Below are 22,594 nucleotides of genomic sequence, written 5' to 3' on the forward strand. Positions count from 1 at the left end.
CAAGAACTACCTGGCAAATATACCCGGTGAAACGAGTGCAAGAGAGATTCAAGCAATTGCACTCAAACAGTCTTTAAGCGCTCTTGATTAGAAAATATAAAGTCGCGGGTGAATATTTGGCATCCAGTAGGATGCCCCATCCCCATCTTGAACAAAGTGATGAGAAAATTGAAAAGTTTGATGCATAAGATACTGTATACTGCTGAAAACTTCCAATATCTCACGAGATGTAATATTTGAAAATAAAATAGGATGACAAAATAAATATTTACCAACCGATTCCTGCACTCTTACAGTCTAGGAAAGTGATAATTACTGCAGGTCGTGAGATTCAAACCCAGTTACAAAGTCACTTTTCTAAATAGATGGTAGAGAGAAGGAGAAAGAATAAGAGAAAAGAGAAAGAGGGAGGGGAGAGGTCTAGAGAGATAGTAAAAAGAAAGAGGCAAGCAATTGGAATTCAGCTCATTTAAGAGAGACAGCAAACAGAGTCGGGATAGAGTCTCGACAGATGATAGTCATCAAACGGAAATCGTGCACCCAACGATCAGCAAAAAAAAAAAAAAAAAAAAAAAAAAAAAAAAAAAAAAAAAAAAAAAAAAATGCTTACCGTTTTCACAGCCAGAAAAATAGACTTGAACTCATCTACTTTATTAGTATCAGTATGTATTCAGTCGCTTCCTGTTGCAGCCAGATGTAGCACAAAGCAGGAAGGCGAGGAGAAACCAACCTTGCCCAAGAGTGCATTCTGGCTGTATTTATGTGGCGTTGCCAGGGTGAAGATATATTGCCAGGTAGAGGGTTCAGAGAAAATTCCAATTATTAGGTACGGGCATTAATGGCAGAAAACTGAGGGGGGGGCATAGTTCTGAAAGCCGATTTATCAGTTTTTTAAAGGTTTATAACTACTTTTTTTTTTGTATTTGAATGATTAAAGCCTAAAGTGAATTTCCAAAAGAAAATATTTTTACACAAAAAAAAAAAAAAAAGAAAAAAAAAAAAAGTTATGAAAAAGTTTTCACAGCGAAATTCAGAAACGGAGTAGTTCAGCTGACCTTTTAAGTTAGATTAAAGTACTAAGATATTAAGTTTATATAAAAAATATTTTTTAATGGCTTAATTAGTCCTCAAAAGCTAGAGATTCTGGCTTTGCACAAACAAGACAAATGAAGTTGGCTAGCATGGGTTCTACGGAAGCCCAAAATCAGAAAGTCAAGATTTTGGAAAAGGACGTCAGGTAATTGGAGAAGGTAGACTGTAAAACTGACTGGTTTTCTCCCTCCCGCCCAAGTCGTGCATTTCTATCATAAACGTTTGTATAATTTTTACCATTTAAAAAAAAAAAAAAAAAATTATTGTCTTCCTGCCTAGCAAAAAGGGCGCCTCAGGCAACAAGCCTGAAACTTGCCCTACTCTGGCTGATTGGCATAGGGCAAGCGAATGAACCTCCTAGGTAATACCCAGGTGGAGTACCTCAGTGACAAATAGTGGGCCATGTAAATGGCCCATCACCTGTCCGGTTTATTGCCAAGAATGGATTCTTGACTGGTACTTTACCCAGGTTTCCAAGCAACAGAAGCAGCAAGAAACCCTGCAACAATTGGGTAGAATTTGATTTTATAGGATGGCTCAAGAACTTGTTTACATTGAACTTGAAAACGACCATTGTTGTCAGCTGGAAAATGAGTGGGTTGTTTTATGGCATATCAACCCTTTTCAGGTTATTTAATGCCGAATCCAAAGATTCAGAAGAAAATTTAATAGATTTGTTTTCAAGTCGGTTTCTATTTAACCCATAGTTGGGACCCTAACAGGTACTATCACTCCTGGTCAGAGTGGACCTGGGAGCAATGGCAATTAAAGGGTGGCTCCACACTCCCGAAGCCTGCAAGCAAGGGCCTCACCACTGGAGATAGTTTAAGGTCATATCCAGGACCAGAAAGCGAGTGGGAGGGTAGTTCTTGGAAAGAAATGAAATTTAGGGTTGGTTTCAGATAAAATTTAGAAATTGACAGTTGTAGCTAGACGAATGCTTGTGAATATTTAGCATGAGGGGAGGGCATAGATTGCCATGAAAATGGGGCAGAGATACTCGTAAGGTCTTTGAGAAAGAGGTAAGGAAAGGGTGCTCTGAGCATCTGCCAAAATGTGACAACAGAACTCCATCTTATGACGTATTTACCTCTTGTATTGGTATGGATTACTTCAGGTGTGAGATGCTTTCTGGAGCAGTAGAATGATAAGTGGTAAGCTATTTCATCAGGTCATCCAGCACATACCGAGTTGAGGATGAGAGCATCCCGTCTAATTAGAAGACGGGTTTAAATAGATAAGCTTTTGACAATGAGAAAGCTATGAAAAACTGAACAAAGACTCCAGAAGGCTTCTAAAAATTACAATTGTCTGCAGGGACCATGGCATAGTGGATATAGTACTTGATAAAATTCAGTTGTAAGTTACATTCTTCTGGAAGTTAAAAGTTCAATCCTCAGTACAATCGACATTCAGAAATAATTGAAAATTACTTAGGACGAGGTATGCTACCACCCTCTTCGGATTAAAAATGTTCCATTTGAAATTCCGTGCAAGTTTCGAAGTTTGAAAGATTCAAGTTTAACAAGGTACATTTGAAGGTCAGAGGTTACATTGGCTGAGACATTGCATCAGGTTGAGATGCCCGTGTAGTATCTGTTCTGATGCTACACTTCACCTTGTCTGTTCTTCGTCAGTGGAGGAGAAATCCTTCATGACAGATGATTTTTATTTCAGTTCCTATCTAGAGTGACCCTTTTTTGGGTAGCTGGACCCCCCCCCCCTACATTAAAAACCGATCTTGTCTGACTTAGCCCTCGAGGGGAGCCAAGTAAATAGGAATACTCAAGATGAGAACAGCAATACATAGAATCAATCCTCATCTTCAAAATTCAGATTTATATTTCCGCAACTTGGTATTTCTAGCAAAATCTCAGATCCTAACAAAGATGAAGATAAGGACAAGATTCACCTTGGCAACCTAGAGACTACCTCACTGTTAAGCAAACTCTTGATATGAGCTATGGTTTGGCTTCGCCTCCAAGAGGTATGATATGAATGCACTCAACTTCCATATGTTTCTATATCAACTTGCAATCTACATTTGCGTTGTCTGCAATGCAACTTGAAATCTGCTATAACATAGCATTAAGGCTTAAACTAATTTGATTACAAGCTGATTTGTCATGTTTGTCACGCGTTTTATATTCTTGACAAGATGCATCCTCCCAATCAGTATCTTTTTGAGGGGCAGCTTTTCTTTAATGGTTGCTCGAGGTGCCTTAACAGTATTTAACCAGCTCTGCAAGACATGGAAAATACATAAAACCCTTATATCTAAATTAAGATTTTATAACAACGGCTTGTCCACACTTCTATATCAAAGTGAACCTTGACATCTCAATCAGCCAAGAGAAAAATTGATCCTAGACCCTTTCAAAGGTTCTAGGATTAAAAAGATCACTCATATTACAAGCAAGAAGATGTGGCACTAGGGTTGGAAAGCAAGATTAAAAGAGTCAGAAAACCTTGAGAAAAGCACTCTGGCTTACAAAACATGTCTAGGCAGCCCTGTCAGCATGGCACAGGACCAGTAATGCCTCACAATTAACAGGGAAAAGGCCAATTCAGAAATGGCCTGGACTATGGATTTTAGTGCTGAGGCAACAAGTCTCAAGGCGATGCCTAAGTTGATTTACAATAAAAACCCCTTCTCAAAATGCAAGAGGATAAAGCCTGGGAGAGTGGCACCCTTGAGCTGTAGAGAAACATCTCAGCCAGACAAAAGGCCATCTAGCTTCAAAAATTTCCCAGATTAATTCTTAGCTAGTATGAATAACCCTAACCTCTGAAAGAATTGGTGTGAAAGTTAAATTAAAAAATTTGGATTAATCGAATTAAGGTTCTCACCTTAAGGGTTATTTGCACAAGTTTGGTTGGTGCGTTTGGTAAAGAAAACGCAGCAATTTATATACTTGAAGGTCAAAGGTTGCACCGTCCGAAATGTGCAAATAACACTCAAGATGCGAACATTAGTCTGATTAATCCACATCACTTATATAAAAAAAAACAAAAAAAAAACTAAATTAAAAATGTTAATTGCTTTACTTTGTTTTTAACGTACATTCCTAAATTGTTAAATAAAATTTAACCCAACTTTCCACTTTGCACCCCCTTTCTTACACACGGGCGTGATGTTGCTAGTCTTTTATAAATACTATTGTGGCATGTATTCTTCAGAATCATCTGATCTAGTCCCTGCTTTTGTGCCAGCTCATTTGACTCGTTGACCTAGTGGTCTCCAATTCACTATTTTGATACTTGAATGTTTTACAGTTTCTTCAAGGATCTTTTTACCTTCCTACTTTCTCACAGAAGAGTTGTTAGTATCTGTTCTATCGTCATTTTTATGGAGGCGCTCGACTGAGCTTCTATATGCCTCCCCCCCTGCAAAAGATTTGCAACAAATACTCGTCTACCTACAACCGTCAATTTCCCTTACTCTAGTGTAAAGTGAAAAATTCCATGAGCAAATTTTCTTTACTAAAACTGCCCATCTCTAGAACTATACTGCAGGGCTGCTTTCCAGCTTTCAAGTTGTAGTCAAGTTTAATGTAAACAAATTCTTGTCGAGCCGTCGTTTTAAATAATCATTCTACCCAATTTCTACCACTATCCATCATTACGGTGTTGTCTCACCAGCTTCCTGACACTCATTAACCCTTATTCTGAAATGGTTCTTGGCCCTTCAGAAGAGTTGACCCACTAGTACAAAGTACCTTTCCAAGAACTGCTATGGAACTGCTGACCGTTTTCCTCCTACCTATAACTTTGTCTTTTCAAGACTCAGGCCAATAAGCATGTATTGTCTTCACAGTAAGTTCAGTATTATATCGGGTTAGGAGTATGTTAGTCAAGATAAAGTGCTCTATATATTAGTGCAGACTGATAGATATTAGTATGTTTAATAACCGCGTTGCAATATAAAAAAATAAAAAAAAACTTATTTTATACAAGATAAAATACTCAGGTGTTGTCCAGGATTTATAATAGATCACCGATGCCTTTGTTCAGTCTCAAAAGATAAACGATACCCCCTGTAGGGGGTAGCTATACATGTAATTGTGAGGCAAGGGTTGCGCAATCTCCAACCACACCTCTCTAGAATCGGCACTGTTTGATCCCAGTGGCATAGAGAAGTCCAGGACGACTGGAAACAATGCCGAGATAAGCGGAGAGCATACACAGCACCTGGAAGTCTCAAATGGTCACCCATTTAGTACTGACCAGATTCAATGTTGCTCAACTTCAGTGATCCAGCAGGAAGTGGCGTGTCAACATGATTATATCATATAATGAAGTATATGGTCTGGTAATTGATAGAGTTGGTTGGTTGTTTTACAGCATATCAACCTTTTTCAGGCTATTTAATGCCGAATCTAGTTATTGAGGAACGGTTTTAGGTCATATCCAGGACCTAATTGATAGAGTAATGCAAGAGTGCTCGATTTCCTAGGTAGAGCAGGCATGTTTAAACACAGCATTGCTCAAGAGAAATACTTTATTATGCTGTATACAAGGCAAAGTAAATGACATTGCCTTAGAGTCAAAATAGGAAAAATACAGTATCGTATCTGATAAGGAGTATAAGTTAGTCAATTCAAAGTGCTGAGTATCCTGGATTGATACTATGTTTAAAGTCCGTTTCGCCTATTAAAAACATTACTGTTATACCGTTTCATACAAGAAACCGTACTCGGCTTTGTTTGGGATAGAAAATATGCATGAAACGTGCTCAGTATGCTAAGAATAGCAGGTATGTTCAAACGTAACTATTTCTTGTTTTATACGGTCCTGGGCAACGCTTAGGAGCCCTACTAGTAATAAAAAAAAAAAACAAAGAGCCAAATTCCTGTTACGCAATGTATATTTGATCTGGTTTGAAACATTTCTACGTTTTGTTTACATTTAAAATTTACATCAAGTCTTAAACTACGACACGCCCACTTTCTTTAAAGCAAAGCATGTCAAAAAAAAGAAAAAAAAAAAAAAAGAAAGAAAAATATTTTAATAGTGAAATGTTATTCATTGGTGTTTTTACTGAAATGGTATTTTACTGATAGAACACTATGGTGGCTAAAAGCCAACCGAGGATAAGGATTAATGAGATGGACAATGTCAGCTGAAATATGGGGAACAATTAATGCTAATAACTAGGATTTAAAAAAAATTATCAGTTTATTCAATCTGGGGATGGAATGCCAGACATTCACCGACTATCTTATGTTCCAACCGAGGGCTCTTTTAAATATTCTAACAGTCTAAGTGCAATTGGCTCTAAGCTAATTTATGGGTACTAGTGCAGGGAGTGATCCGGACGTAAATAACGTTATTTAAAAAGCCATTCTTAACATGGAGAGGGGAGGGTGTTTTGTACCTATTCTATACTTCAACCTTACAATTGAATAAAAAAATAAAAGACTTCAAACTTTGAAATAAGATTTTAAAAAGTAGCGCGGATCACTCTGCACTAGCACCAACTTATGTTCTGATAAAATAGCTTCAACTAAATATGCAACAGGTTTTCATTTTTTTTTAATTTCTTAATTCGTTCTGGAAGTTATGTAGTTCTATTAAACTTTGAATAATAGAATTTAACTTTGTTCGTTTTATATATAAAATTTTTTTTTTTTTTTACACACTCAGTAGTGAGCTTTGGAAGATTGTCCGTGAAAGAAATAAAATCGCCAAAAGATTAGTTTCATTATTTCTAGTCGCCACTTTGAAAACAATCACTCAAATGCGACCGTTTCACTCGCAATGTAGAGCCCTGCATCATTTTAAAATACTGCATAACCACATTGGTTCTCATTGGATCAAAGTTAAGCAATGTTGAGATTGGGCCAGTACCAGATAGGTGACCAATGGTATTCACAATGTTGTGAATACCAGGTGCTGCATGTAGGAAGTCGATACTTTCCTGCAAAAATCTAAGGTAATTATCGACCTTAATGGGAAGAGAAATGCAACTGGGAACTCCTTGTGAATTTCATACTCCCATGAAACTTTAGAGGAAGCCAGTTTAACCTGCCTAGAGCAAGTGCCACTTCGGTACAGTTCAAGTATATTTTAAAGGATTTCTCGAATGTTTATACTGCAATTTCACCGAATTATCGTTTGTAATATAGAAACGATGCAGGATTCAAACAATTTCACATTAAGTGGCTTTGAATGTTTGAGGATTAGAGGAATTACGTTCAATTTAGTTTAATCCGATGATCTCGTATTTAAAAGAGGGCAAAGGAAAGCAATACAATTTATTAAATAATAAATGTACTTATACCACCAAAGCTTATTTAAGAGCTGTGCCTACCGGCGTTGCTCGGGAATCTTATTTTCAGTTACAATGCTTCTACAGAATATGGAGAGAGCCAAACCGACTTTTGCCGAGCCAAACCTAAAACTTGGGTTAGTTTACGGTTCGAGTTAGGAAAAAAAAAGGGGGGGGTTACAGTCCAGAGATACGAAAGTTCAATTTTTACGACGTGCCCCAGCGTATTATAAACACCAATCTCCATGTGAAGAACGGCTTGCGGAATAAACACCCCTCATTTTAAGAACGGCTTTCAAGGTTGGGTTTTTCTGAAAGCCGTTCTTAACATGGGAGGTCGGGATGCTTATACGCTGGGGCATGTAAAAATTGACCAAAAAAATATAACGAATAAGTGTTAAAGACAAGCTATTCTATCTGGAAAATAGGTGTTTTTACTCACTTTAAAACGAGTAATTGGTTCGAAAAGCATGCAGTGAAGAGAGAAAATGGCAGCGAGCTGACCCCTAAATGTGAAGTTTGGAAAAGGAGTTTAAAATAAATTATACCAAATACTGTTAGAAACTTAACCAATATATGTTAGCATGACATATTGGGATAGGTTTCTAACAATATTGTTAGATTTTTGAAATTTTGACCACTTTTCGGAACTTTGGATTGTAAAAAACCCAAAACGTATATACCAAATGCTACCACATACAAGCTAAGTTACTCTACCTACCTGGATACGGTTTGTTTTAACTTATTTTAAAGCGTTTATTTACCTTGAAACAAGTTGTATAGAGTCAAAAAAGTCTGACACGAGACGGTGATCTGGGTGAATATTGATAATCGTTCGAAAATACTCGATTGGAAGAAACCGACCCAATGTCAGTTTTATTTTAAATAAAAAGCTATCTTTACGATACAGGAAGAGTCGCTTAACTATTGGGGGAGGGGGGCTTAATTTATGAAGCGAAAGTAAAACACTGACCCTACTACTAACCCTAACTAGGAGTAGAAAACCTGCATCTCTCCGAAGTTAGTAAAAACGGACTTCCCAGTATTAACTTTACAGGAACAGATCCTCTCCAACAGGGAAGCGACAAACGCACAGCTTTGAAATTAAAAATTTTGAAATTTCAACAGTTTGAGCGGGTTAGAAGTATACAAGTCGGTGGACAATTAAATTCTGCGTTTGGTACAAGTTATTTTTCCGACTATTATGCGTTTTTATGTAAACCTGAATGTAAAATTTGACTATTTTAGTCAAATTATTAAACGGACCAAATGGTGATAAAACTTAATTACATTAAAACCCTGAATTTGTCAGTCTCAAATTTAAATGCTATGACGTCATTTCTAGCGAACTTTAAGATTAACATGGCTGGAACGCTGTATGTTTTGGTTTCGATTCTAGCTGATGGCATCAAATCCTTTTAGAGTAACTATATTGGGTACAATAAAATAAACGCAGTATTGGTTCTAATAAATACGAAACCTGCATGAATTAAAATATTTAAGCGTATTTTAAGACGGAGTCAAGCCGGGAGAGGGGGCATTATTATTGAGTACAATTAACCAATGGCTCTAAATACGGAGTTTGCATACATTAATATATATTTTTAAGCGTATCTTACGACCGGGTAGCCTGGTTTTATTTTAAAAGTTAATGCAGTTTTAACCTCTAATTAAAAACGATCGGACATTAAGTTCCAAAACTTTTCATCTATAATTTAAATCTCACCTGTGTGAGAATGGGTTTGCGTTACCATCCATAGAATCGGAAGTTGTTAAACAGATATAACATGTTATCAAAGGCAAAATAAGTTATTCTACCTACCGGGAAAAAAAATTGTTTATTTATTTTTTTTTTTTTTTACTTGCTTTCAGTTCGAAAATTAGTGTTCATAGATTTATATATATATATATATATATATATATATATAAAAAACAAAAACAAAAAAAAAAAACATTCAACAGATGACGGATTTTCTGTATCATTTTGAAGCTCGACCCTTCAGACAAATATCGAAAAATTGGCTAAAAACAACTCCTTCACTCTAAACGGTGAAGTTTTTTACAAGTAGGGTCTTTTTTTTTGTGTTGCCATTTTTGAAAGTCATCGTATCGGGTGGACTTTACTAAGTTCAATGTTCCGAACTTCCGGTCGCGTCATGGAGTAAGGGGTAAGACGTCATATTTTCTTTTACTTCCGTTTTCGCGGTATGGATTCGAGCCTGCCCGCCACTACTTTTTGCTCAACACACCGCTAGACACCCGGGCAACGCCGGGCGCCCATGCTAGTCTTTTAATACATCGGAATTTGCTAAGAACTTTGGTACTAGTGCACTTATTGATCCGTGCTGAAATGTTAAGCCATTCTTAGCATGGGGAGCGGAGGGTTCTTTGTACCTATTCTGTACTTTAACCTTACAATTGAATAAACAAAATTAAATTTGGAAACACGATTTAAAAAATAGTGCAGATCAGTAAGTGCATTAGCACCAGACTTTTAAAGCCAAAAGAAATCACTTTGTTCAGCAATTTAAATTCCAGGCATTTTTATCGTAGAGACCACAAAACAAGCCTGATATACTATCTGTTCTACCCTTGATCAGAAGGAGAAATACTGACCGAGACAATTTTTATCCATCCAGAATTCAATTTTTTTCGGTAGCTTGATAGCCCCAAAACATGACCTTGTGTTTAACTATCCTCATGTGAGGTAAATAGTTACGGCGATAAGTAGAAAAATGTCGAATCTCAGGGTTTGTTGCACTCAATTCTAACCACACTGATTAGTCTTTAGAAAAACGAAATATGTTGCTGTGGAGGACCATATACAAATATAGACTTCTAATATAAGTGGAAAGATAAACATGCGAACTGACGAAGATAGAGTTATTCAGTTGTGCAAGTATAGACACCAGAACGAAAAAAATAGTAAAAGAAAAACAAAAATATAACAAATGTTACAAAAAGGAAAGATATGTTTTTTTTTTTTTTTTTTTTTTTTTTTTTTTTTGGGGGGGGGGGGGTCTCGACACACACCAACAAAAAAAAAAAAAAAAAAAAAAAATTCTTGCCGGCATCACTTACCAACACCCTCCGAATGAGCAGGAGTCAATACAAAACATTCGTGAGAGTGCAGACTCTTTTATGTTGATAGTCGTTACGTTCGCTTCGTTTGATTGGCTGGGCTGATTATAAAAAGTCTCCTAATTGTACAAAAGTGCACTATGTGGTTTTTCTTTTTCTTTTTCGTGTCGACCAGTCCATCATTGTATGGCAGGAAGACTTAGATCTGTATTAACCTCACCCGACTGACGAGGTGTTGATTTCTTACCTACAGCGTAGGCAACAACAACCACTGTTACAAACTTTTGTTACAGTACTTTTCAGTCGAAGTTCTCCCACACGTTGCAACTTTGATCTGCAGACCTTGGGTGTATTTTTTTTTTTTTTTTTTTTACGGCCACGGAGCAAACGTCTTTCCTTGAGGATTCCTATGGGATTCAAGAGAAAACTGATCACCTGCTCGAGGTTTTACTGGATACAGAAGAAAGATACACGCATATTAAATACACGTTGAAGAAATTAAGGAACCGGTATTAGATGCGTGTGTTGAAGAACATAAACGAATAGCTAGCTAGAGTGGACCAAGTTCAGGAAAAATTGATCAAATTTCTTCCTAGAGACTAAGTAGCACCGCACGCTTAGGATCTTGTCGAACTCAACGAAGAAATAGATTTACATGATTTAACTGTTGAGGTTCACAAAGATGACTTCTCTTGAATGCAGTCGGCTCGGAATGCCACCTGTACAAGTCAATTGTCTTGATTTTGATGGTCTAGATTTAGAGAAAAAGTTCGCGTTGAGACTCTTATAGGATGTGACTATTGTACTTCTGGGTTAAAGTCCAGAAAGGAAAAATTAACTTCTCGAGGCCTGTGTTACAGGACGTTCTTTTTGTTTAATCCATCACCTTGAAGGGCCCTCCAATAATTATGATGCTGCCTTAAGGATAATTATTGGGATGAAGAGGGCATTAGAAATCTTTAGTTCCAGCTTTCTCCCTGAGCCAAGCATGACATTGAATATCTTAAATTATTTCTCAAAATACGAGTTGTTGGATACTATGCTGGGATACAGATTCATGGAAAACTCAGGAGGGGCATTAGTGGCCCATATACTGTTTCAGAGACTGCCCTACCATCTTAAGGAAGAATTGGTGAGGATAAGAATGCCATATCCCTCACGAAGTGCTATCCTAGATGATGGCATCCAGATTTTAAAATCTGGGAAAGCAGCCCTCCGAGATAAACAAGCGGGATTTGAGTTATGACTTCTAGTAGAAGCCTTTATCCGGGCAAGGAGATAGTGGCAACAGCAACTTTGCAAAATTTTCGTATCCAAGAAAACCGTAAAGCGTGCAACTTGAGGGCCGGACATTAAGCTTGAGTTTGTGGGGAAATACTCTTTCCCTTAAAGGTGCCATTGTTTGGAATTGGGACTTTGTCACAGGTGTACCAGTGTCAATCATTTCGGTAGCTATTGTCCTGTAAAAGAAACCCCAAGGGCTGTTATCAGTGTTTTGCTCAGAATCCTACCACTGTTATGTGCGCTATGCCTAATACTTTATGAACCAAGTCAACATCGGTCTCAGAACGGCAGTGTATTCTGCCTATTACCAGTATCATACTCCGAAGAGGAACTAAAACTGAAAGTTAGGTGTTTGGTAGACACTGGAAGTCGAACTCCTACTTCAGTGGTAGGATTTTGCATGATTTGCAGTGCAACCTGAGGTCTGTTTCAAATGTTAACCTCTATTGTTTCTTTTCTAGGAAAGAAAAGCAGTAAACTTCAATTTACCATGATGGTAGAATTAGCTCCTGGGGTAAGACATCAATTACCTACACTGATTTATAAGGATTTGGATCTACATCAGAACATTTGCCAGTGGTGGTCGACAATCTCAGATTGCATTACACTCTGGATACAGACCTGGAAAGAGATGCCAATAACTCTGGTAGGAGTGGATCTTCTGCAATTTATGAAACCATTACTAATAAAATGCATGGATGAGATGGCCTGGCTCTCAACAAGGAGTGATATCCTTCGGTGATCCAGGAACTTTTTCCTCACCACATCCATGCTACTCGAACCAAGGTTTTAAATTACGGGGAGGTCATGAGATCGGTTAAGTGTCCAACTTCTGTCAATAGCGTTCTTAATGCAGGTCCTTATTAAGATCCTTACGAAATTTGAGGACAATGCTTTAGAAAGGACTTGAATGGATATTCAATATGGAGCCATTGGATCTTTCAGAAAAGAAAACCTCGTTAGATTACAATACCCAGAAAGAATTAAGGAAGGATAGTACTGGGTTCAGTTACCCTGCACACGGACAAACAAATTGGCTTGGGTGCAGTCTAATCAACTAGGCCTGAAGGTTTTAGACAGGGTGGTACACAATCTGGAGAAAAAGGGCCTATGAGAGGTATTTGAATGTTTGAACAAGTAGAAGGCATTATCAAACCCTTTTACTGTTCACCTAAGCAGTCTTATAAACGTGTTTGGATCCCTCATCGTCGGGTGATTAAGAATGAACCTAGGGCAACTAAAATGCGTCCAGTTTTCAACTGTTCGTTTAAGGTCAAGGAGTTTTTTTTAACGAAGCAGCATACCCTGGGGTAAACCTAACCGGAGATGTACTAAACTTTACACTACTTTCAGACCAAGATATATATGCTATTGGCAGACGTCAGGAAGCGTTTCTGATCGGTTGTTGGAGTTCGACAGAAATAAGTTTCTTAATACTAGATGATCTGGTGAGTTACCTATATGCACCCATTATCTTTGGATTTAATGCTAGCCCTTTTATTTTAAATGAAATTATAAAACTTCATGCCTCTAGGTTTCCAGAAGAGGAATGTACCAGGTTAAATTCAAATTTGGTGGTAGTGCACTTACTGATCCGCTATTTTTTAAAATCGTATTTCCAAGTTTAAAGTTTTGTGTTTTTTTTTAATTGTAAGGTTAAAGTATAGAATAATTACAAAACGCCCCCCCCCTGTTAAGAATGGCTTTTTAAATGTTATTTCAGCACGGATCAATAAGTGCACTAGTACCCCATTTTTATGTTGATAACTTTGTCAGCACTAACTCTGAAGGTAAGTTGAAGCTATAGTGCCAAGTGAGAAAGATTGCAGAAGGGTGGATTTGAGCTTCAATCTTGTAATACCAACTGTCCCAAGCTATGAGAATTTATGCAGAACAAGACTTTGACTCAGTTGTGCATGGGAAAAGGTTCTGGATTAGACATGACCCAGGGTATGGTTGCATCAGCCTCGCTCAACGTACTTGTAACCCTACCTTAGAAACAAAACGCCAGATCCTCTCAGCAGCTTCCAGTGTTTGAGTCCTGGATATGACATTAAACTATATCCGATGGTGAGGCCCCAGCTTGCGGGCTCTGGGGAGTGTGGAGCAACCTTTTAATTGCCATTGCTCCCAGGTCCACTCTGACCCAGGGTGGTAGTACCTGTTAGGGTCCCAACTATGGTCCCAAAGCAAATATATTCTATTAAATAACCTGAAAAGGGTTGATATGCTGTAAAACAACCAACCAATCCAGTCGTTGTCTTCCAGTCGCCATTAAGTCGAATCTTGATAGAAACGTGGAAAGCTGGGTTTATTGGGATGAACTCCTTCCAAAGGATAGTAATTGTCTGTATTTTTGAGATGAGGTGTTTTCATTGATTGAGATTGTCGGACTGACTTCCTCATCTTGGTTGTTATTGTCACAACGTTTCGGCCGTTTTGTCCTAGTGACATATGGCTGAGTGGTCCTAGACGTTGTATCAAAGTTTACAGTTACCCAAAGGTGCTGAGTTCAATCCTGAACGAAGGCAGTGAAAAAGTAACATTCAGAGAATCAGCAACTATGTCCCAAAGCCTAGCTGGAGTCCGAACACGGTACCCCTGTAATAATAATAAAGGGTTGGGTTCAAGACTCCTAACAAACGGTTCCCCAGTTTGATACAAAACACCTGACGGAGGGCAAAACGGCCGAAACGTTGTGACAATAACAACCAAGATGAGGAAGTCAGTCCGACAATCTCAATCAACCTTCCAAAGGAATTACAAGAGATGGAAAGTACTACCTTTTCCTTTAGAGAAGTATTGGATAAAGATGCCGCTCTGTGGGCTTGTACATTTTACGGACTCCAGCACTCCAGCAATCCAGCATTGTATGACGGGAAGACCTATGTCCGCATTAACTTTACTCAACCGAGGTGTCTATTTCTTGCTTATGGTATAGTTCGCAAAAATCATTGTTGCAAACTATTAAAATAATTTTCAGTGGAAATTCCCCCACACTTCCTAGGATAATTTTTTTTTGTATTTCAACTTATTTTAAAGCGCATATTTATTTTTCTAACAGAAGTTAGAAAAAAAAATGGCTGACATCAGACGACCATCTGGGGAGTCTCGATAAGCGTTCAAAAAAAAAAAAAAATTAAACAATCATTACATTTTCGCACGACTGGTGACATTTACTAAGTGGGTTTCAAAAATTTTAGATTTTTGAGCGATTATCGAGATTATCCGGATAACCGTTTAATGCCGGCCATTTTTCTATTTTTAACTTAAAACTTATGCTACTTATGTTTCGAAGTAAATAAACGCTTTAAAATAAGTTAGCACACAACACGCCTTTGGTAACATGTATTTGTTTATATTTGTTCGTTTTGTTTTACTGCAAAATATCCGAAATTCACTTATTTCGCAGAGATTCATTTTATTCTATTAGCAAAAGATTAAAATAGCCAACCAGTTTGCGAAGAAACTTATATGCATTCTGGTAGATTTAATTAAAAATTTTGTATTTTGGGGTACTTGTGCAATTTACGGAACGTGCAGAAATAAGGTTATTTAGAAATCCATTACCTATTTTTGATCTTGATAAATATTCGATTAACAAAAAATAAATGTACATGCAACGACGCAACGTATCGTCAAATGTACTTATGCTATTGTTGTTCAACGAGAGAAATCCTAGACCGAGTAAAATTTTACTTTAGGGTCACAATGTAGTGCTCCCGTTTTGGGTCTGGATTTCCCCCCACATTTAATGTGAGGGAAATCCAACTCCCTATCTTGTCTTGCTGTGCGCTCGTGGGGAAACCAATAAATAGGGGTACACGTGGACGCGGACACAAGGGAGGGCACCCGGCACGACCATTTTTTGCCAATAGATTTCGGTGCTAGTGCACTTATTTATCCGCGCTATTTTTAAATAGTAATTTCAAGTTTAAAGTCTTAGGATATCCGTTTTTATTACTTTGTAAGGTTAAAGTACAGAATAGCTGCAAAAGTGCAAAACACCCTCCCCATGTTAAGAATGACTTTCTAAATGTTATTTCAGCACGGATTAATAAGTGCAGTTAGTACAGAGATTTCCACAACAAATACTTTTGGTTCAAAGCAACGTGTATATTCTGTTCTCGCCCGGTGGAAAATAGAAATCCTTCAAGGCTGAGACAATTATCTTTGCACCAAAATAAGTGGCGAGCTTGATTACTCCCCCACATTAAATGCTGACCTTATGCCCATTGCCTCTCTGCCCTCGCGGGGAGGAGAATAAGCAAACAGACATGAAATACATCAGAAAGGTTAAAACAGAAAATACCAAAAGGAAAGTTTTTCGATAAGCTCGCAAACTTGCAGATTTTAAGCCGCTTTTACGTATCTGGATCTATATTTAGTACCTTAACCCCTAAAAAAATGTGTTTTCTTTTCAATACTATATTAAAATAAAAATGTTTTATTCTGGTATTTTAGGAATTTATAGTTATTACAAGAGTTTTTTTTCTTTCAAAACTTAACTAAACGAAAAAAAATAATGGACTATTTCTTTATAGCTTGTACGCGCGTACGCGTATACAGCCATGGCCACCGAGTCCGCAAAATAAAATGATTAAATAAAATAAATACCAAAATAATCGGATTTAAATTTTCAGAATTTATGCATTAATTTGCACGCAATATAATGCATATGCTGTTTTATCTGCAAAATGTTTTGTCTAAGTAATATAAACATTAAATAAGGACCCTTAAGAAAAATCCTGAAAAAAATACTTAAGCAAATTATGGAAAAAAAAAAAAAAGCCGGTTATATAGATGTAAATAATTTGATTATATTTATCAAAGTTGCAAGGAAGAAATAATTTTAAAAAAATCCCAGAATTCTTAAAAAAAAAAAAAAAAAAAAAAAAAAAAATACACAAATCTGAAAAATATTTATAGTTAATTTTAATTGACTGGTTTAATTTAACAAATCATACTTTCATTAATATTTAAAAACAGCAAAACAAATATTTGCTATTTATAGGCTACTGTTTTTCTTTGTCTGAGAGAAGTTCCCCCAGTTCCTCTTTCAATGTTCCATCCTTAAAAACCAAAAATCGTATTAAATTGAAAAGGTTCCTTTTTAAAAACGGAAAATTAAAAAAAAAAATAAAAAATCGAAACAACTGACATGGAATTATATAAATACATACATATATATATTCTTTTTTACTTACTTGGGGTTGAAATAAACACCGGGTTCCATTTTATGTACTCCTCTCTCTCTCTCCCTCTCTCCTGACTTTTCGTTCTAAGTATAGGCAGTGCCCGTACGTGCGTACGTACAACTAAGCGCTCACTCTACACTCTTTTCATCGAGCGTGTAGTCGTCGCTGGTTGTATTTACCCCATCTTGCACCTTCGTTTATACCTTGCAAAAAAAAAAAAAAAAAAAAATCGCATTGTTTCTACGATAATATCGATAATAGGAAGAGTTTCCAAAGGATAATTAAATTAATTTCTCTGGAGGGTAAAATTAAACGCAGCGATTTTTTTTTTCTTAAATAAGCAGATTATATCCAGCTCCGCCCAAAAGAGAAACTCTAAATTGTAACCCCCTCCCAATTTCCTCAGTCTAAAAGGATTTCTCCTTAAACCAAGCACAGAACGGATACTACACATTGAAATATTAAAAAAAAAAAATCATTTACATATTAGGCACAATGTCATTCGAAATTGAGTGCATTAATTGGTCGCATTCTTTATCTCTATTCGCTTGCCTCCCCACTAGGGCAAACTTTGACACAAGGTTGATTTTTACTGTAGGAAATCCCCAACTCCCAATAGAAGACGCTCTGAATTGAGATACGAAAAAAATTCCTCGGTAGAGAGGGATTCTAAAGACAGAACTTGACCATTTGGCTAGGAGCAAAGTGTAGGATGAGTAAATGTGGTATTGTGGATTGCAGTGTAAAATAGAAAGCGGTTGACCAACAACCCCATTTTCCCCATACTTTTGACCACGTGCATACTGCATAACTAATCAAAATGTTTTTTCTTCCCCCCCCACGCAAAAGAAAATGCACCCGTTTTCATACTATAATTAATCTTTGTTTTGGGTCAGTGAAGAAATCCTTCCCGACTGAGGCAATTTAATTTTTTGGTATTTCTATTTTTTTTTACCTGTCCTAGCACAGTATAAACACCTCCAACAACCACCTTCATGTTAAGAACGGCTTTCGAGGTTGGATGTTTATTCCGAAAGCCGTTCTTAACATGGGGGAGGTTGGGGTGTTTATAATACGCTGGGGCACGTCGTAAAAATTTACCAAATTTTTTTTTTTTTTGTGTGTGTGTCCGTACCCAGAGTGCTTTTTATTGGGAGAGCTTGGATTTCTCCATAAAAAAACGACCTTGTGTCTAACTTTGCCCTAGTGGGAGGCGAGTAAATACGCTGATCGTAAACGCGAAGGCCACAGTCTCTATCTATGTTGCATTCGTGCTCCCTCTTTTTACACACACACACATATATATATATATATATATATATATATATATATATATATATATATATATATATGCACACCTTTCAATCTCCTCCTTTTCTGTCTTATTTATGAATCATTAAAAAAATGTTTACCTCCGCCTCTGTTAGTCTTTCTCCTCTCACTCTTTTACTTTTTCTATCTAGTCCAAGCCTGGGCAGGAAATTATACCCAGAATATATATACATATACATTTATTTCTAACAAAAATACTGATAAAATGGAAACTATATTAAAAACTTGAAGTGCAAACACTCTTACACATATGACTAGATTCTTCCGTGGTCTTTAAGCTAGGATCACAGTATAGTATCTGCTGATACTACACTTCATATTTTCTAGCCTCGGCCAGTGAAGACTGAAGAAGTCCTTCTAGACCGAGGAAATTTGGAAATTTGTTTCAATCCGACATGACGTGTCCCTTCTTGGGAGTCGGGGTTTAAAAATCAACGTTACACCTAATTCTGCTCTCATGAGGAGGGAAATAGCAAAAAAAAAAAAAAAATAAATAAAAACAAATACACACATACATACATACATACACACACATACATACGCACATGCACACACATGCACACACACACACATACATGCACATACACACATACATGCACACACACACTACTTTACAAAATTAAAACAACGAGTAATTTATGCATAAACTACTTTTTTCATTTTTTTTTTCTTTCCTGCTTCTGTTTCTTTCTTTCTCTCGTCATTTTCCCATTTTGCCTTTCCTTTTCTCCCCTTTTTCTTTTCGGTCTACCTTTCTTTTTCCCTTTTCTCGTGACCGTATTACTGAATAGTACACAGGACCCCATCTTCCGACTTCCCTTTTTAAACGCACTCTTCAAGGGAAGGCGAACTCTGCACGTTCAAAACAGAAATGACCTATTTTCATAATTGAACTCGCCAACCCATCTTCCCAAATTTAAAAACCAACGAATAAAAACAAAACCACGACGAATGTTGTATTTTGAAATTGAAATTAATCTTCCTATTTTTATATTTCTAAAGAATGAACAATTTTCATATCGGGTTTCTGAAATTTTGAGATGAGGATTGGTTATTCATATGAATTGGATTCTTTGGACTACTGTTCTCATCTTGAATATCATTTTTGCAACGTTTCGGTCGATGTAAGCTTCCACCTTCTTCAGATATCGGAAATCTTTCTGTTGAACTCTGGAATCTGCACGGAATTTCGAACAGAACCTATTAATTCACGGAGGTAACATGCTCTCGTTCCGTCAGCCTATGGTTGACTAGAAATACTAAGTAATTCCTAATTGTATTTTGTATGTCGCCCGCACTGAAGATTGAACCTTCAACGTTGCAACTAAATTTGACCATGCACTTTATCCACTACGCCAAGGATCCATGGCTACCCCCATGGATTAAATAAAGGGTTCAGTTAGCAATTCCGTGCAGATTTCTTGAGTTCGATAGAAAAATTTCCGAGTTCGACAAGACTTGAAGATCGGAGGTTACATCGATCGAAACGTTCTGAAAACAACACTCAAGATGAGAACTGTATTCCGAAAAATCTAAACACTTTATTCTTACCTAAAAAAAAAAACTTCAGAAACGTAATAGAAAACGACACAGAATACATATAGGCTGATTACCGCCGCGAAGAACTCCACCTATGTGATAATACGTAGTAAGATTCAGACGCGATCCCGACGAACGCTAAAAAGCAAATCGGTTTTTACCCCCCCCTTTCTTTTCTCCTGCTTAGCTTTGATTTTCTTTCATCTTCGCTTCTCAAGACAAGTAAGTTTCCACAGGAACGTTAACTTAAGTATTTTCACCTAATAAAAATCGTTTCAAACCTCAAAAGTAGCAAGTATATGTGAAAGTAGTAAGCCGACACGGACTTGGAAACAAGCAGCGAAAAGAGACTTCGCTAACCGGCCGCACGAAAAGATTAAAAAAAAAATGTATGCTCAACAACCCCCTTCTCCTACGTGCCTGTGGACGAGGAAGGAGGAGCGAAAACTAATTTCCAATGACTCACTTACGAGCCTTCTTTATCTCGCGCAAACGTGTTATTTCCAGCTATACGCACTAACAAGAAAACTAACACATACACAATGCCACGCTGCCAAATACTCACATATGTATATAAGTTTCATACGCATATTATTCACACTATAAACGTTGTACCTTGTGACCACTTTTTCTTTGCGAAGCACGAATTTGTATAAATGAACATTTATTAATTGAAATATACGTTTTATTGTAAAATGTTTTTTTTTTTTTTTTTTTTTTTTTTTTTTTTCTTCAAACTTTCATTTACAAAATTATGTTCGTTTTTTAGTTAGCACTTGCTAACTGGTTACCCTTCTACCCTTTTAATGGATCTTGGATATGACCTTAAACTATATCCGATGGTGAGGCCCCAGCTTTAATTGCCATTGCTCCCAGGTCCACTCTGACCCGGACTGGTAGTAACTGTTAAGGTTCCAACTATGGGTTAAATAGAAACCGACTCGAAAAAAACAAATATACTCTATTAAAAAAAATTGTTCTTCAAAATCACTGGATTCGGCATTAAATAACTTGAAAAGGGGTTGATACGCCGTAAAACAAAAACAACCAACCAACCCTTTTAATATTTTTTATTGATTATACATTTTAATATGTATGCTCATGTTTTAAATGTCGTACAGCATCCAGTATGACTATGCATTTCCTACAGCCACGTACTTGGCTTTCGGGACAAGATCAAAGTGTAGTATCTGTCCCGACAGATACTGCACTTAAGATAATTTGTACCAGTCAATGGAGGGGAAACCCTCTATACTGGGACAATTATTATTTTTGGTAACCAGAGTGCCCCCTTTTTGCCTACTTTTAGGGGAGCTGGTTTTTACCTCACATTAAAAACGGCCTTGTGCCTAATTTGCTCAGTGGGGGAGCAAATAAATACCATCTGTTCCGGCAGATACTACTAGCTATGACTAGCAAAGACCAGATGTGGGGGCAACCCCACATGCCTGACCTTTAACCAGCTCCCATTTCCCACCTCTCGGGAGCTGGTCCCCCCTTTCCCTTTCCCCTCCCTTCACTCCTCACATTAAAAATTGGCCTTGTGCCTAATTTGCTCGGTGGGAGAGCAAATAAATACCATCTGTTCCGGCAGATGCTGCAAGCTATGACTAGCTATGACTAGCTATGACTAGCAAAGACCAGATGTGGGGGCAACCCCACATGCCTGACCATTAACCAGCTCCCATTTCCCACCTCTCGGGAGCTGGTCCCCTTTTTCCCTTCCCCCTCCCTTCACTCCTCACATTAAAAATCGGCCTTGTGCCTAATTTGCTCGGTGGGGGAGCAAATAAACACCATCTGTTCTTCAGATGCTGCACTTCAATTTCTTGTTCTGTCAGTAGAGGAGAAATCCTCCACGACTGAGACAATTTTTATTTTTGTTCCTTTTCTCCGCGTTAAAAAACGACCCTGTGTCTACTCTGTCCCGTGGGGAGGCATTGTAAATAGGAACTAGTATACGACACTATTAAACTTGATATAGTAGTTTGGTACGGAGAAGGAAGCAATCTTAGTAGAAATCAGTGCCGCCAATGAATCTGTCTTAAACAGAGCTGAGGCAAAGATAACAAAATACGAAGGTCTTAAGACGATATGAAAAGAAATTGGAATCTTAGGAAGATTTCCATGATTCCAGAAATTATAGAAGCAACAGAAAACGTGAAAAGGAATTTAAAAAGAACATGGCAAATATTTTTTTTAATAGAAAATCTCTTGAGACAAGACATGGAACCACTTGATCTAAGAAGCTAAAAACTGCTACTTGAAGGTCAAAAACTTGTCAACGATAAGTGTTAGATGGAATAGATTCTGACCCAGAAAACAGCAATTCTTTCCTCTTGTCAGAAACCGTGTTCATGGAATGAGAACTAAAGAGGGGGGAAAAATAAGGGAGATATACTCGGTGAATCCAGTTCAAGAGATATACAAACAATTGCATTTAAAGTAACTGTAACAATCTTAAAAAGATCTCTCGGTTAGAATGTCTAGATGCCCATCTCCAACTAGATTAAAATACGAAGAATGTTTTTTAATTTAATTTTCTTCCTTTGCTATAACCTAACTTTTATACTGAACGTATCTATTGTTGGTGTGGTTCGTGACAGTTCCTTGAACAGAGAAATCGGTGCTGCACTGCTGATCCAAGGAAGCGTCGGCAGTTTAAGGTAAGCTCCCGGAAATGTAGTCGAATAAAAAAAAAAAAAAAAAAAAAGCCGACGCGATTAGCCAATTAGCAGTAGGCAGACGATAAGTTCAATAAAATCGATCACTCGCAATAGGAAGAAAATTATGTTTT

At 37.3% G+C, this 22,594-nt stretch overlaps 2 protein-coding genes across 3 annotated transcripts in view; both read right to left on the reverse strand.

Annotated features, from left to right (window-relative positions):
* The window catches only part of LOC145249505 (allatostatin-A receptor-like), a 108,511-nt gene extending 91,382 nt beyond the window's left edge, over window positions 1–17,129 (reverse strand). The window contains exon 1 of one of the 2 annotated variants that reach the window (XM_080111120.1): window positions 16,936–17,129. The gene's annotated coding sequence lies outside the window, so the exon portion shown is untranslated. Of the gene's footprint in view, window positions 1–10,444; window positions 10,575–16,935 lie in introns of those variants that run through there. The other variant, XM_080111119.1, reaches the window with a different exon arrangement.
* LOC145249503 (ATPase family gene 2 protein homolog B-like) overlaps window positions 1–22,594 on the reverse strand; it is a 400,201-nt gene that overhangs the window by 308,758 nt on the left and 68,849 nt on the right. The window lies entirely within an intron of this gene.

The sequence above is a fragment of the Euprymna scolopes genome, chromosome 28, assembly GCF_053919585.1.
Source record: "Euprymna scolopes isolate OS-2025 chromosome 28, ASM5391958v1, whole genome shotgun sequence".
In the NCBI taxonomy this organism is placed as follows: domain Eukaryota; kingdom Metazoa; phylum Mollusca; class Cephalopoda; order Sepiida; family Sepiolidae; genus Euprymna; species Euprymna scolopes.